At 31.9% G+C, this 16,374-nt stretch overlaps 1 protein-coding gene across 1 annotated transcript in view; it reads left to right on the top strand.

Annotated features, from left to right (window-relative positions):
- The first annotated feature begins 16,138 nt into the window (after nucleotides 1-16,138).
- The window catches only part of LOC125050953 (LIM domain transcription factor LMO4), a 145,881-nt gene continuing 145,645 nt past the window's right edge, over nucleotides 16,139-16,374 (top strand). The window contains exon 1 of the mRNA XM_047651052.1: nucleotides 16,139-16,278. The gene's annotated coding sequence lies outside the window, so the exon portion shown is untranslated. The remainder of the gene's footprint in view (nucleotides 16,279-16,374) is intronic.

The raw sequence follows: 16,374 nt of genomic DNA, 5'->3' as shown, positions 1-16,374 counted from the left end.
AACCTATAACTAACAGTAGGTATAAGGTAGCTAGCATAAAATTCAAATGTCTGTTGATTCAATGATTGCATACTTGAAACTTGAAATGTATATTTTTTCTTAGCGTTTATGGAAATCTACATTTAAGATATACGTTCAATTAACATGAATTTAACACAAAAGCTATAAAGGATTGAATCGTAATTATAAACTATTTAAAAATAAACATACGATTTCGATTCCAAAGATATTATATTAAACATAATCTTTGCAGAATCTGATCAAAAAGGCGTATCGTTTTCCGCCACCCGCGGTGACAGTTACGCAAGCGATTTTATTGTGGTCGTAAAAAGCATGCGGCCCTCGGTAGATTCCCAATTAATTAATGAGCCAACTCGAAAATTAATTACCGACACTGGTAAGGTGTTTCAAATGACACTAAAACATTTCTTACAGACGTAAAACTTGACGTTTTATTACAATTATACGTTTCGTCATTTAAAATATGTCGTAGTAAACCGAATCTTTCAAAGTTAAATTAATGTTACACTTATTTTTCGTGTATGCCTTGTACATTGGAATGTGATTAAATGTGGAATTGAGAATATCTAGGCTGTTAATTTTAAGTAGAATATAAAATGAATTGATCTATCGATGTTTTGGTTTGGGTATTTCAAGACAAGCTACGCAGAAGATGAAACGATTGAACCGTAAATTTACGATCTTTAAAATAATTGCCGTAATATGTATTATTTTAAGAAAAGTAATGCAACGAAAACACTTAATTTAAAGTATAGATGTTCTTCTAATATTTATGTAATTGAAACGCCGACTTTGCAAAGAATCAAAAATGTCTGCAAAGCCACCGAAACGAAAAATCTACTCGAGGCTTTGTTTCACTATCGTCTAATGTTTTCGTTTCTTATCAGGTGCTAAAACCTCCCTCAAAAGCCATTGGTCAGCTCCCTCGCCCATTTACGCCCCTCACAAAAATTGTGACCGGCACGCGTCTGAAGACAACTTAATTCTTATCTTTTTCTCAAACTCTTAAGTACTTAATACCACGAATAAAACGTTTTATCTCTTATTTGTGACAATATAGTGTATCTAGAACATGGCGCCGGCATAAAAATACATGATATTTTTAAAGGAATAACTTTGTAATCGGTTCATACAATTTAAATTGGCTAAAATCGATTTCCATTTTTAAAATATGCACCTGACTGGAGTTAAGTGTTTTCTATTAAAAGCTTATAAGCCGAGCTGTTAACGCAAGCTCAAAGACCAAGCAAGCCTAATAGTCTGGCAATGTTAGTCGGTCGGGACAAGAACGTCGTTGTTTTAATTGAGTTTCCCTTTGCACTTTGCACCTTTGTGGCGAGTGTCACCCTCAAACGAATGCGGGCTTCATGTGAATAAGAAAATATGGCATGGAGGAGACTGCAAAACATAAGAGTTTATTTCTAGGTTGTGAATATTTGAGAAAATCTATATTTGTACTCTGTCCGATATTATAGTGTTACTTCTCAATATTTGTATACCACAGATTGTTTATAATATTTAAAGGTGACATTTGTCAAATTTCGGTATCATCTCCTTAAGTATTTTAAATCCATCCTTATTCTTGATATTTTTCAAATATTAACAATACTTGAAAAAAGCATACGCAAGCGAAGCTTAAAGCAGTTGCTAATCAAGCAAAACGTCTATTCTAAATTCAAATTGAAATTTCAGACAGTAAAAATAAAAATAAAAAGGCTCAACTAAGGCGCGTTGCATAAAAAATATTTCGTAGCGCGTTGTAGCGCCCAATGACTTGTCGCCTCATTTAATCGCCACATTACATGCAAAGTGCATCTCTTACATGTAAAACAGTTCGTCGGGTATTTAAATTTTCGCCTTTCCTCTTAATTCGTTAAGAGCAGACAAAGGAAAACCCCTTAATGTATGAATTGATACACCTGTGTCTTGATAAAATATGTTTTGCTACGTAAAGTAATGTTTTATTTGACGTAGATCTATTGTATTTCGCTGCTTTGGGGTTAATGTTAAAAGCGCAATTTAAGATAAAAGTAAATATAAATTTAGAATTAATTTAACTTGTTTACCTATATGAATAAAGTTATTTTGAGTTTGAGTTTGAAATAAATAAGGATTAATATTTCTAGTAAATTTATTATATAAGATATAGTATATATATATATTTTATAGAACTAATATTGAAAATATAGTATGGTAATTATTAACTATTTTTTGTCGTTGGAGGTATTAAGTAGCAGTAGTAACTTATGTGCGTATAGATATTATCATTAGCAAAATAGCATTTGTAACTAGTATGATTAAACCCAAGTTATATCAAATTTTAAAAAGATGTCTCTGCCTTTGTTCAACATCTAATTAACTATTTAAATTTACCTATTCATTTTCTACTTCTGCTTTGTTATAATAATAATTTAAATGTTTTTCAGTATCTTTAAGGTTTATATATTCTAAATCTTTTTTACCATTTTATCTCATTCTGTAAGCCTAGTAAATATCTTCAACTTAATGTTCTACGATGTGTAATTTTCTGTTCTACGAGCGAAGCGGAGCGCTTTGATTATTTTGACTGCTTTATTTCATCTATATTTTTTTTTGAGTGTACCATACACTCAAAAAAGAAAAGTATAGATGACTTTAAACATGTAGGCAAATAAACTATTGTATTTAAAGGCAACATCTTACCGTTGTAAGTCTTTTTGCAACAATAAGCTCAAAAGGGCCTGGTTGATGCAACAAACGGATTCACGTCAAAGTAAATCTCGGTCCGACAATACGAATGGCAATAAAATCCAACGTCGGGGTTTAACTGGTGATTGCTTACTCCAAGTCTCAACCCTTACTTCCGCTGACAACTGACAGAGAGTGTTCCATTTGATAAGCCTATTGTGGAAATCGTACCTAAAATAATATCGATTATTAAATCGTATACGAAAATGATTGCAAAAATTGGGCAATTAAAGACACCGCGGTAATGATTTTAATTTATGTTAGTTTCAACTTAAAATTTATATTTTTCAAAGCAAAAACAAGCACGGGTCGCATCAATCGCAGTTAATATTCTGTTTTCGCATTTTTGTTGGTTGCGGTTTCGCGCGAGTCGCTTTGCAATTTTGTTTATATTACAAATAATAATAATTAACTAGAAGTATAGGCCACTTATATTGATCTTGTTTTATCTAGTGGTATGTATTTATTTAATACACAATTTATGTATGTAATAAAAACTTTTTATTATTTATTAATTATGTCCTGAATAATATATTATTTCGTTAGTGTTTTGTGCGTGTAATCTATTTGTGTTTGCTTTTTAGTAAAAAATATCAGTCTAGCCGTTCCCATCGTTCCTGTATTCTTTCCTTATCCTGTTCTCAGGGTTTAATAGTCCAAAACGTTTCTTTATGCTACATTTTTACTTATAAAAATACTAAAATCATTTAAAAACTTCCAGTTTCGAGGTATATTTAGTGTAAATATATCATTTTCTATTTCCGGTTTTACATTTACTCACTATTAACTAACTTTATTTAGATTAGACTAGACATAGGAAAAAGTGTCAGGTCAGGTTATACGAATTACATTATAATTATATAGATCCATATATAAGTTAAGTAACGTCTAGGTGATTCATAGCAAGCTTAACTACGTAATGGGAAAAATAAAAGCCCGAAGTAACAATGTAAAAAGTAAACGGTCATCTTATCTGAACGTGTGAGATTACTTTTTGCTGTTTTTGTGGAGTCGGACAAAATGGCGTGATCACTGATAAGCTGTGGTTTGCCGTAGTATTTGTGATAACGATCTACCAATAGGGTACATGTCGATTGTCTCCGCAAAACTTCATGTTTTTCCGACGCTCAATTATTCAGAGATAACGTTTACAGCTTTTATTTGTATCGTTTATCTTAATATGAGCGGGAAAAGTAAACTAATTAAGTATAATAATTAAGAATAGTTTTTTTTAACAGGATGAGGTAGCTTCCGAAACCAAGATTCCCAAACTGGTGATAAACTCTTAATTCAGTTTGCAAAGTCATCTACGTAAAATACCTTTTTTTAAATTAGATATTAACCAGGATACTACTAATTTTGTAATGTATGGAAATAACACCGTTAACACAGATATTTTATTACGCATTTTAACACAAAAAAACAATACAAATTTACTCCTTTTGAAAATGAAGCAACTTTTTTGACACTCCTATTTTAAATGCAAAAAAAATATTTTGTCGTTGTAAACTTCATGCATTCGCTTGGTAAGCATTTTAAATTCTTTCGTTACCCACTCTGTGCGTTTATCCGTGGTCTTTCACACAATCTAGACAAGGTAAATCTATCATTATACAACTCAAGTAACAATTTATAATTAACAAAGAATGATGCAAACCTATAGACCAGTGCCGATAATTTTAATAAAGAATATTATAAAAATTAAAGGAAAAATAATTTACGGGCGATCTGAGGTCGGGAAGGGGCAGGGGGGGAGTTTTAAGGGTAAAAAACGGTTTATCTCGATTTCCGGCAAAACTAAAAGTCCTATCGAAGAATGTTAAATGGCAAAGTTGTAGGTAATAAAAAGAACTAAAACTTTTGTATTCACACATTTTTCACATAACCTCAAAATTTATGTGAAAAATTCAAAAAACCAAGGTTTTGGTTTTTAATTTTTATCTTTTACAAAAATGCTTTTTTTTAACGAAATTTGGTAAAAACTTACCTTTCTATGTCCCAAATACGCTGTAATTTATTTGATTAAAAATATTTATGTACGATTACACGATTTTTTATACGATTTCGTATATTTTCATTCTAACTAAATAGCCCAGCCCTAGTTCTAGAAGTTGAGTTATCTTTATAAAGCGGTGCAAAGCCATGTGGTTATAATAGACAGGCTGGACACAGCCAGGTGAACGCTTTGTGTGCTTTATTTGCTAAGTCCACCTATTTATTTTAGATCCTATTGTACTCGCTCCAACGCTTTGTTGAGAGTCCTGGCGCTTTGTTAATTTTATTAATACGTGAAACATTTATAAAACACAACCGCACGAGTGTATTAATGAGTTTTATTGTTGAGAAGGGAGCAATGTTTCAGGAATGAAGCACGGCTTATATCTCTAAATTTCGTAGGGTGCACAGATTTCTGTTATATTAGCTTTTATTTCAATTACTTTTGAAGGATTATAACGTAGAGAGTTCAGATAAAAGTAAATTTTCCTGTCGCTGATGATTCTTTATATAAGCAAAACGAAACCATGATGATTTTCGTACTTAAAACTAACCGGACGAAACATTTAACTAATTGTATTAATTAAGTTAAAATTATAACACTAACAATTTTCAAATCTTAAAGTACTAATTAAAATACAACATTTAAACAAAATCTTCTTTAAACCGAGATAAGTGTACTGTTTTGCTTACACAAAAGTGAACCACAAATACTAGCGTTTTGCCGGACATCAAAGGATATTTTCGACACGGCTTGATCCGTCTGTGTATGAAGTCTGAAAACAAAAGAATTTAATATGACCGCCAGTAAGCTTATTATCGCCTGGTTTCCCGTCACCAAGAATATTTGTTTTGTACATGTTTGGACGCCAGTTGCGGCCCCCGAAGAGTCAATAGCGAGTTTGTGCACCCGTTTAAACATTAAAGAGCCTCGCAAAGGCGCAAATTAAAATAGGCTTTATGCGAAATCTAATTTGCGAATTAGGGAACCGAGTGCTGAGAAGTACCTGCCGTGAAGGTGGATGTTTGTGTTGGTAATGGAATTAATTCCACTCTTAGCTGAGAAGAGTTTGCTTCGCTAATTTCAGAGCTCCACAGTAAGCCTTTTAAAACGTCTATGACAATCAATTCGTGTTTGTACAAACTGTGAATTGAAGGAAAATTATTCAATAGGAAAATCGGTATTCCTTGAAACCAGACTATTTAAATATCGAATAGAATATTTTAGTCAAAGCGTACTTGTTATTATCATAGATATATTAATTCTCTCGACTATGTTTTTGGTAGATGGACTTTGATCCTAATAGTGTAGGACGGCGGCCTGATTAATTTTGATTTAATATGTTTTTATGGTTTTTCCTGTGCCCGGTGTTTTTAATGAGAAAAAACATGTTAAATCCTTAGTATTATTATATGATATTAGTATATGCCTTGAGAGTGATATAAAAAATGAAGAATCTGATTTTGAAAGCACGACACCATCAGACATTATTATACAAAATGTTGATAAATTATACTCAAGATATAATTAGCTAATTAAAACTTTATGTTAGTGTATACTACGTCCAAACTGTGAATTTCTGAATTCATAAGTTTTCATATCATCAGAATCCAAGAAATTCGGATTCCAATTAACTTAACTTTTTTTTCGTTGTGGTTTTCGTACCTCCTTTAGTTGGACCGTTGTCACCTCTTAGAATATTTTAATAACAAAATTAAAATACACAAATTGAATATTAAAAACATCATGATTAAAAATTTAATAGGTAAACATTAATGAAAGTTTAATATAGTCAAAACTAAAACATACAATGCGGGTAAAATTAACCCTTCCCTTTCAAAACACGGTCACTTTCTGAATGCTTTCAACGTTGTCGTTAAGCATTCCGTATAGAGTGAGTATTTCAAAGTTTACAACTAGCATTAAATGAAAATGTATTAAAGATTCAGAGAGGTTCGTTAACTTACACCAACCGCAGAACTACTGTCTACTGCCCTCTGAATTAGTCGCAAGCTTTTTAGAAGAATTCAAAAGATATATGAGACATTTACATAAATCTACAACTTTATTTGGAATTAAATTGTAGAAAATATCAGTTACAAAACTGAATTTCATGAATATTTTTGATGAAACAGTATTAACACATTTCAATATATAGATTCATTTAATAAGTATTTCTTTCTTCACAAATTAATCGGATCAAAATCAAAGCTCTTCAAAAACAAAGGCTTCATGAGAATTGTTTTATGAATGCATTCGCTTGTACATAAATGTATTATTATTATAATTTATATTATTTTTATTAATTTTTAATTATTGGAGTGAAACTTCTTTAGGCGCATGAGGGTAAAATTTTTACGGAACTTCACGAAGATGTGCAGCGTTTTTGTCGAAGAAAAGGAAGAGAGCGATTGAGAGAGAGTGAGAAGGGTGAATTAGCTTATAGAAATTCTATTTTAAAAATTAAAATTTCGTAAAGAGAATTTGTGAAATATTAGTACCTATTATATATTTTATGCAAAATAATATGTATTTTAATTTTATGTAAATTAAAATGCTATGTGTTTTTACTATCGAAGAAATTAATTTAATAAAATTAAATTTGTTATTTGTATTTTTCGACACTTTTAATATTTTAATGACAATTAAATTCATTAAATTCCTAACATATCTTCCTTTTTCATTCCCTCTAAGTCTCGGAAACCTAAAAGTGTTGGATTTGTATAAATATGAACAAGACTGAAAAATTAGTTTGCCAAAGAAGTTTCACTTCTGACATGTGTGCTTTGTACGCACGCACTTTTTTTATTATTACTATATACCTAGGTTAAGAAAATTGTAAATCGAAAAATTGTAATTGAAAAAAGTAATATCGTAATATTAATTCCGCATCAGAAGCCGGAACCTTTTCCCTACATAAACCTTAATTTTCTACAGAATCAATTTTCATTAGTTTATAGAAAGTCAGGAAATTTAATAAGTTTAGGTGGGTCTTGGCACGAACCAGCTAATCGGTTTATCTGACCACAGACCGCGGCTGGTTCAAAGGACCTTCGCAAAAAGCCTGCCTTTGACGATGTCTTCAAATATTTGCACTGAGCGCCGCAACCGCGCATTATTTTCAAAATAAATATAATAATCCTTTGTAAAATAACCCCGGACGTTGTAACATTCTCTCTTTGAATAGCCAATAATATTTGTATGTATGTTAAAAATACTTACATTGCTACCCCCGAATTGCCTAGGATATAATAATAATAATAATAATAATCAGTGGCGCTACAACCTTTTTAGGTCTGGGCCTCAGATTTCTGTATCTGTTTCATGATCATTTGTTAATCTTATAGGCAAGTAGGTGATCAGCCTCCTGTGCCTGACGCACGCCGTCAACTTTTTGCATCTAAGGCAGGCCGGTTTCCTCACGATGTTTTCCTTCACCGTTCGAGTAAATGTTTAATGCGCACATAGAAAGAAAGTCCATTGGTGCACAGCCGGGGATCAAACCTACGACCTCAGGGATGAGAGTTGCGCGCTGAAGCCACTAGGCCAACACTGCTCTTAGATAATACTATCATAGATAAGATATCATAGCTCAATTTATTTTCCATGAGTTCTGAATTTTGTTTATCATTTTTTTCTGCACAAAGTCATCATTTAACATTATGTAGCCTGACTTTTTATTTAATGTTTTCTAGATAAATCCCCGACTATGTTGTCGTCGGAGATTATTAAATAGCTTACGTAAATGGTATTGGTAACGCGGATGATTAAACACTACTACCTATTTCTTTTAACAACTTTTTGTGCGACCTTAACAGCAAATTCCAAAAAGATGCCTCTTAACCTAATAGCTTGTTTAGTGACTAGTCTAGGTTTAATTAAGACTAATAACTAATTTAAGTCTAACCTAATTTACTAATAAGGATATTTAACATAAGAAACACTACTTACTCTATTAAAGGAAAGACACTGTTCTTGTATACTCTGATTGCCATTGTATCGCACTAATTATCATAAGTGCACTAATACTAATTCACTACGTCCATAATGTCAAGAAGTTGAATAGCCTCGACATTCACGTGTTGGTGGAGCATTTGTTGGTTGGCTTCAGCAATCTTTTTGGATGGATTTCGTCATTGCGATGTACTAGGCAGCATTGACTATTCCCCTGGGCACTTTGTTTTGGAATATAACAATAATCATATTCTACAACCACATTAGATTTTTTAATGTAATTATTTTGGTCACTATGTACTTTCTTCAAGAAGTATGAAAATAGATGTAATGTTAACATTCATATTTCGTGGCTCTGATAAAAGGTGCATTGCCCCAGTTTATGACACACCCCGAACTCAGAGTGTTCTATGCGTACAAGAATTTTAAAAAGAAACAGTTTTGCACCCTGCGGAACCAGGAAATAAAAGTACATACAAGATATGTTTGTAATAAATTCTGTTGCGTGAATTAAGTTTGGTGGCGGTTTATTGTATGGATGTCACATACATATGTTTACATGTTTAGGTAAATGATACACTTTGTTAAAAGCTGAGTAGCAACTGGCTTTAAGCTAATAACTAAGATAACATTATAAGGGGTAGTTTGGTTGCGATGCTGGATTTACAAAAAACTTACTTGACTTATTGAAGAGTTCGTAAATCTAAGTGACACTTATGTTATTGGACATTATCGGAAACGAGAATGTTAAATTACAATTTATGAGTGTGGTAAAAACTAAAGGGCTCAAATTGTCTTCAAGTGTGCGATATTGTAAACTAATATATAATATACATGTAACTTAACTGATGTTAGGTTACATAACTCGTGTTAGGAAGTATAAATAAAATTTGTTATAAAGTTTCCTACATAAAGTTATCTAATCGTTTGTTATGATCACATTAAACGTTATTTTACTAAGGATTTTTAAAAGAACGTAGTATCTTCTTTATCATAATAAATTACACTAAAACACTTAAATCTTATACAAACTATCTAAGTAGACTATTCACTTAACTATTAATTACTCAATTCCAATGCACGGTGTGAATTTACCGACGGAATTACAGCATATAAACACATTAACTCGATGAGATTTAGTTAATCGAAACACGAGTGAACTATAAGCAAGGTGTTTATTCGCGGGATTTACTTTAGTTTAATATTGATAGCAGATGCGGTTCTGCCGTATAGAGAGGTGCGGTGACATCGTCTCGAAACTAGTGGCTCTGAGTACATTATAACTGGTGTGCTTTGCAACTAAGTAATTAGTAAGAAAAGGCTTTATTGGCTTACGATAAATATGTTTGTGATAATGTCCACGTATGTATGTAGTGTGAACTCAGTTTCTGCATTATCCGTTTTGCGTTACGATAAATATTTTTATTGAATTGAGATAGAAAATCAGCTAAATTTTATGAAAATATCTTGTGTTCCCTTCAATAGTTGAGTAAATTAATGTAGTTTGACTTACTTTAGATTTTAATAGATTCTTATTTGTTTTGAAATACGGAGGTGATTGACAAATAAATTGTAATATGGTGTATGTATGTTATTTAATTTGAGTTAGACGATATAAAAATAAAATTTCAGTAAAAAACATCATTTATTCATATAGGTAACACAATGTACACTTATGGACGTCAAAAAAGAAATGCTTCAAATTTTATATTTACTGCCAGTTCTCAAATCAAGGGCGTAGAACGGAAGAGAGGAACTGGTAATAAATTCTCCGCCACTCTTTTTAATCGTCAAGTTTTTTGTTTTACACAATGCTTGTAAGGAGCTGCAACCATTACACCATGTTCCACATGACATCTTAAATAATTAATAATAATAAAATAAATTAAAAACAAAGATTAGTCCCCTATCAGCAGGAGGCATGGTATAGTAGGAGCATGCACTTACATTCTCGTGGGAACAACACGCAAATACATAGTCCAACTAACATAATATTTGTAGATATTAATCGCTTTTATATGCCCTTGCTGTTACAATAACATGTCGTTGAATATATTATTAATAAATTGTTTTGAGCAAATATTCCATCATGCGAAACCGCTAAGACTGACCGTTTGTTCTCAAGAATTTCCCATTTTTCCCAAATACCGCCATAATTCAAAGGATAAAAATCCACTTCACCCTTCACTCAAACGGATGCCAACATGCCAACTTTCATAAATATCAAAGCAGGCCAAAAACAATTTCTATCTACGGTTCACACGTCGCTCCATTGCCGGTGGCTAACACAATTTTATTCGAGCATAAAAAAGGAGCTCATCATGCAAACGCCAAAGTAGGACGTGTCTCTCGCGGTAAAACAATTTATCTGCATCGACTGAATTACGAGCGGCGGCGGCGCTGCGATCTGAATAAAATATGTCGCGAACTGTCAGTCAGAAGATGAGACTAGGGGTGCTTGATTTTGCTAAACAACTTAAACTTTCGGAGGTATTACATGAACATTGAACATGAACTAATTTTAGTCTTGTCACAACAAGTGTAAATAAATAAAAACTATGATACAATTCGGGTAAAATAACTTACACTATTGAACAAACATAATTTGTGTGACCTAAATGATGAAATTATTCTAGATCAAAAATCAGTACAGTAATTTAAACTATTTAATATTTAGACAGTATTCCAATATACTGTTGGACACACCTTTACTGAGGATTAGGAAAAAATAAACTTACATAATATGCTATAAAATTAAAAACATATTTCTCTAAAATTTAAAAATTTTGGATTACGACTTTATTCGATTCAGTCTTCATAGCAGCATTATTTTTGCAAATATATTTCTCTAAAAGAGAATGGTTGCAATAACAATCATCTCAGGAAGTGAGTGATAGCCCTGAATAATTTGATAGACAGTAGGATCTCGAAGAATTACATACAATATATTCACTTTATTTCACCCAAAGTTATGTTTCGACAATGATGACTTTCGGACGTGGACATGACATTTGACTTCCGTAAGGGTCCTAATGTCTCCGGGGGTTACATCATTTGGGTAAGAGCATTCACAAATATTATTTTTGCTACATTTAAAAACATTTTTATAATCTGTTTTGTGGTACAATTTTTTTGCTAAGCTTGTAACCACTAGAAACATAACCAAAGCAATCACTTTTTAATTTGTCTTTTCTTTGTTCGTTTAACATTTCAGAATACGTAAAAATACGATTCGTATGCGGAATTCGCATTTCCGTTTTTGTTTCGTGTTGTTTATGATCTAATTAAATATACATACCTACCTATATAATAATTTAAAGCTTAATTTTATCATCATTTTTATTAACTCACAATGAAAACACTCCATTTTAAACGCATTCCCAGAGAATAAATCATGCATTAGTTATCCCCAATCATAAATGCGACGTTAAATATATGACAAGTGTATTTCCCGGTCGATTAGACCGCCGCCTGAATGTCAATCGTCTACTTAGCATTCGGCGGCGAACTTCACGCGGGACTGAAAAAACTTCGCTTCGAATTGCACCTCGTTAACGTATTATGTTAATGCTTACAATAATAAACCATTTCATTCATTATTACTAGATTATATATTCCATTAAGGAATGTGATGACTTTATTATTTAATAAAGGAATTAAAATAATTATAACACTTAAACCACAGAATCATAGAGAATAGATTTGAGAAAAAAACACTACAGAGTATACACGTAATACTAAGAGTGAACAACTATGGAAAGGCGGGGATTTAAATATTAGTTCAACAGAATGCTAATAAACTGATACTTGATAAAGTAAAATTCCATACGAATTTTACTTTGCCATAGTAATATGTTTTCTATCTTTATTTAAACTACAGGTATTTTTTCTTTATTGTATATCACGTCCATAATGCAAATGATATAAGAAAGAGCTAAAAATCCATATTTTTTTAACAAAAACGAACTGTAACTATCGCTGATATTGTTACGATACTAAAAAAGTAATTTCTTTTTGTAACTTCAATAATCTGTCATTCCTTAAAATAACAGAATTGTCTAATAAATCAAGCGTCTCCTCGCAGCTCAATGGCTCTAATATTCAGTTGGTAGACTGACTTCGTAAAGCGTTTGAATATTGATAAAATAAATATTGAATTACGTGACCGAACATTTCATTGTCTACCTGCTGTTTGATCACGGTGACACAACGGAGTTAAATTTTATAGATATTCAGATTTGAATTGAAGCATTTGCGAACTCCAAAGAACGGCTTAGATAAATAATAAATTAGAGACTGTCTGTTTAGCCGCTTGTTAAAAGACAATTCAATTGTCAATTGTCAATTGTTTGAGAATTTGCAACTACGTAGCTTGCTCAAAGCATAGCGTCTCTGGATATCATGAGTTCGATTCATAGCAAAACAAACAGGATCTTAAGACTGATCACCAACTTAAAAAATAAATAGGACACAGAATAGCTTGCCCTATTCTTCGGTTATATATAGAGCCTGATACAGCAAAATGAATAATGTAATATAAAAGTATCATTACCACTTATTGAGTCAGTAAGACTCAAAAATAATAATTGTTTCGGTTTGCACGGGAAAATCTTGGTTTGAAAGGAAAAAATCTTTGCAAGTCGAAACCCGAAAGTCCTAGGCAAATATAAGGAAATTTGTCTAGAACATTCGAGTTCCTATATTATTGCAATTCATTTGTTAAAAATGTAATTTCTCTGTAAATTTAAAGTTTAAAATCTTATACAAATTCAAATAATAATATAGATGGCGTAAAACACAATAAAAAGGTCTTAATAATTAGTTCCGATAACGATTTCGAATAGATAACACCTATAATCAACCTTTTACAATGTGGGCTACCAAAATGTAACCAGTAAATCCCACGAAAATTAGTAAAATTAACCAGAATTTTCATGTTCTATAGAATATTGGAACAAAGGCCGCTTAATATACAAATTGCAAGGATGTTTGTACCATAGTTACAATAGCAAGTTTAACATAAATATTTCGAAATAACAATGCCACACAAAAGCTACAATAAAATGAAGAAACAATTTTCCAAAGTGATTTAAAAGCCTTTAGGTCGCAACCTCAAGTTTAAAGTACCATAGTATTATGTAATTGAATATGTATATGTTGCTACAGATTATTTGAGAAAATTATATCTTAATATATATAAATTACGTGTCACGTTGTTTGTCCGCTATGGACTCCTAAACTGCCGAACCGATATCAATCCAATTTGCACACCGTGTGTAGTTTGATCTAACTTAAAAGATATAGGATAGCTTACATCCCAATTTATACCCGCAATATTATTTTATTGCAAAATATTTGTTTATTATTTGATAGTCACAATTCTAACAGATGGCGCTGTGTTGAAAGTGCCAACGTTTCACATAAGCTACAATTAAATGGCATTACCACCAAAAAAGCATGGTGATCCCCATGACTGGTGTTCTCCTACCGTTTCCCTTGAATAGTTTGCTACTATGTAATTTAACAAAAACCTTAGCCACACCAACGCTTGGCCGGTCTGCTAGTTATAAATATAAGAATAATCTTTATAGGATATTCAATCACTAGGCTTCTATTTAAATTATCGATTAATGTGTTAACACTTCGTTGCATGTACAGAAATACAATAATTGATAATAATTTACATAATTAAATAAAAAGGAGGTCTTATCGCTTTCGAGCGATCTGTTCCAGGCATCCAGTGTGAGAAAAAAATTAGATTAGTTCTTTAACTAATGGAACAAAACAAAGCAATAAAAACATATGTTGACAGTGATCAGGACAATATTTAAAAAAGGACATATCAAAAAGACAAAGTGCACATGAAAAAGAAAACGTGCAAATGTAAAAGAAAAAGTGCACATGAATCACGATAATTTTAGATTTATTATAAATGCTTTACGATAGATTTGAAATATAAACCACAAAATTATTGATTTAATTATGTCCCATACTACAAAAATGAAAAATTATGTAAAAGATACGTTTAAAAGATGCTAAACCGATGTTAAAACTAATTTTATCGTATAAAGAAAAAATTCATAGAAATACTGAAACTTCAAACTAAAAACTTAGTCGTAGCCTAACTATTTAAAAGCTGCTGGCATCGTTAGTCAAAGTTCAAGTTGTAGTAATATAAGTAAAAAGATAAACAAATGTAATAAGTATACAACTTTTTTGTAATTATTGAAAACTTAACTATTTTATTGATAAGATAAAATTATAAAATTAACTTTGTAATTTCTTTTACAAGTTTGTCCTTTCGAACAGATTACATTTCCAACTATACGACGTTATTATTTTATAATATAATAACGTGCAATTGTTATTGTGTGTATGTCGGCGTAAAATAACAACATACATTTATTTGGGCATTAAAACAGGTCATTGCATTTCAAAAACGCGATAGTCTACCTAGTAGTGGCTGTGGTGATATATTAAATCCATTACATCGTTATTAATACCATGTCATGAAGAGCAAAGTGTAATCATTGCAAATCTTTACAATCCTGTACAACAACATTGGGAAGTATAATGAGAGAGTTTCTTGCCAGTTCTTTCAGAATTTCTGCTCCAGTCCATCGAGAACTGGCAGCACATATAAATTTGGAGACATATTTTTTCAATGTTCATTGTACAAAAGTTAGGTATGTGAATAAATAATATTTTGGTTTAAATTCACCTAGCATATAACATACTATTACTTTTTTAATCAAGTGATGGTAATGTGTAATTTTCTGTAAGATTTAGTGAATCCGAAAGTGTAAATCTCTACGGCTCTGTGAACAAGTTCCGTTCCACTGTTTGTCCTAAAATTGAACAGATATTTTAAGTGGAATGACTATTTACACTGACCAGAGAATCCTTACGGTCTCTAACAAACTCTCTAACAAACAAACAAACTTATATAAACGAAAGTAGTTTATATTTCAATAATCCATTGTATGTATGTCGGCGAATCTAATTAAGAAGCGTAATTAATGTAAGAATACGCTATGCAATCTATAAAAAGTTGATTAAATAAATAGAAACAGGATTCTTATGGAACTGTCTTAATGAAACCCACTTTTATTCTAGACCTAATGTATGCGAGAGAGCAGTTTGATTATCACATAGCTTTTGTCAAGTCAATTATCGATCTGTGGTTTTATTAATCACGCATGTACACGCCAATTTTGTTGTGAATAAGGCTTTTGTACCATGTCCTCGATTCTAATTGAAACTATTTTGGACACAGGACAATGCTGCATTGTCCGCGTGTCCAGCGGTGTTTGCCACCTTTATTAATTCAGGTGGGCGTATTCGCGAGTGGGCGTGGCGTGGGCGTGGCCGGTGAAAAGTTCGCCCACCGGCGCCGTGTAGTTAGCGTTCGCTGTGATGTCTCTCAGTCGCTGAAGTGACGCGGCCTCCGGTGCTCGCTACGCGGCCGATTGTTTGAGTAACTTCGAATCGACGTCGATATATAATTGTTTTAAAACAGGTGATTTTGTGGTTAAGACTGTAGTAGTTCCAAAACTTGCACAGCCACCCACACACGCTACGTAAGTAGTTAATATATAATTCCGTCTTTATAATGTGAAAAATTCAAAAGAAAACTTATGTTTATATGTCGTCAAAAGTTTTCAAAGATCAGATTG

This window comes from Pieris napi, chromosome 7 (assembly GCF_905475465.1).
Source record: "Pieris napi chromosome 7, ilPieNapi1.2, whole genome shotgun sequence".
NCBI lineage: Eukaryota > Metazoa > Arthropoda > Insecta > Lepidoptera > Pieridae > Pieris > Pieris napi.
The sequence above is the reverse complement of the archived record's forward strand: the minus strand, read 5'-3'. Positions and strand labels throughout refer to the sequence as shown.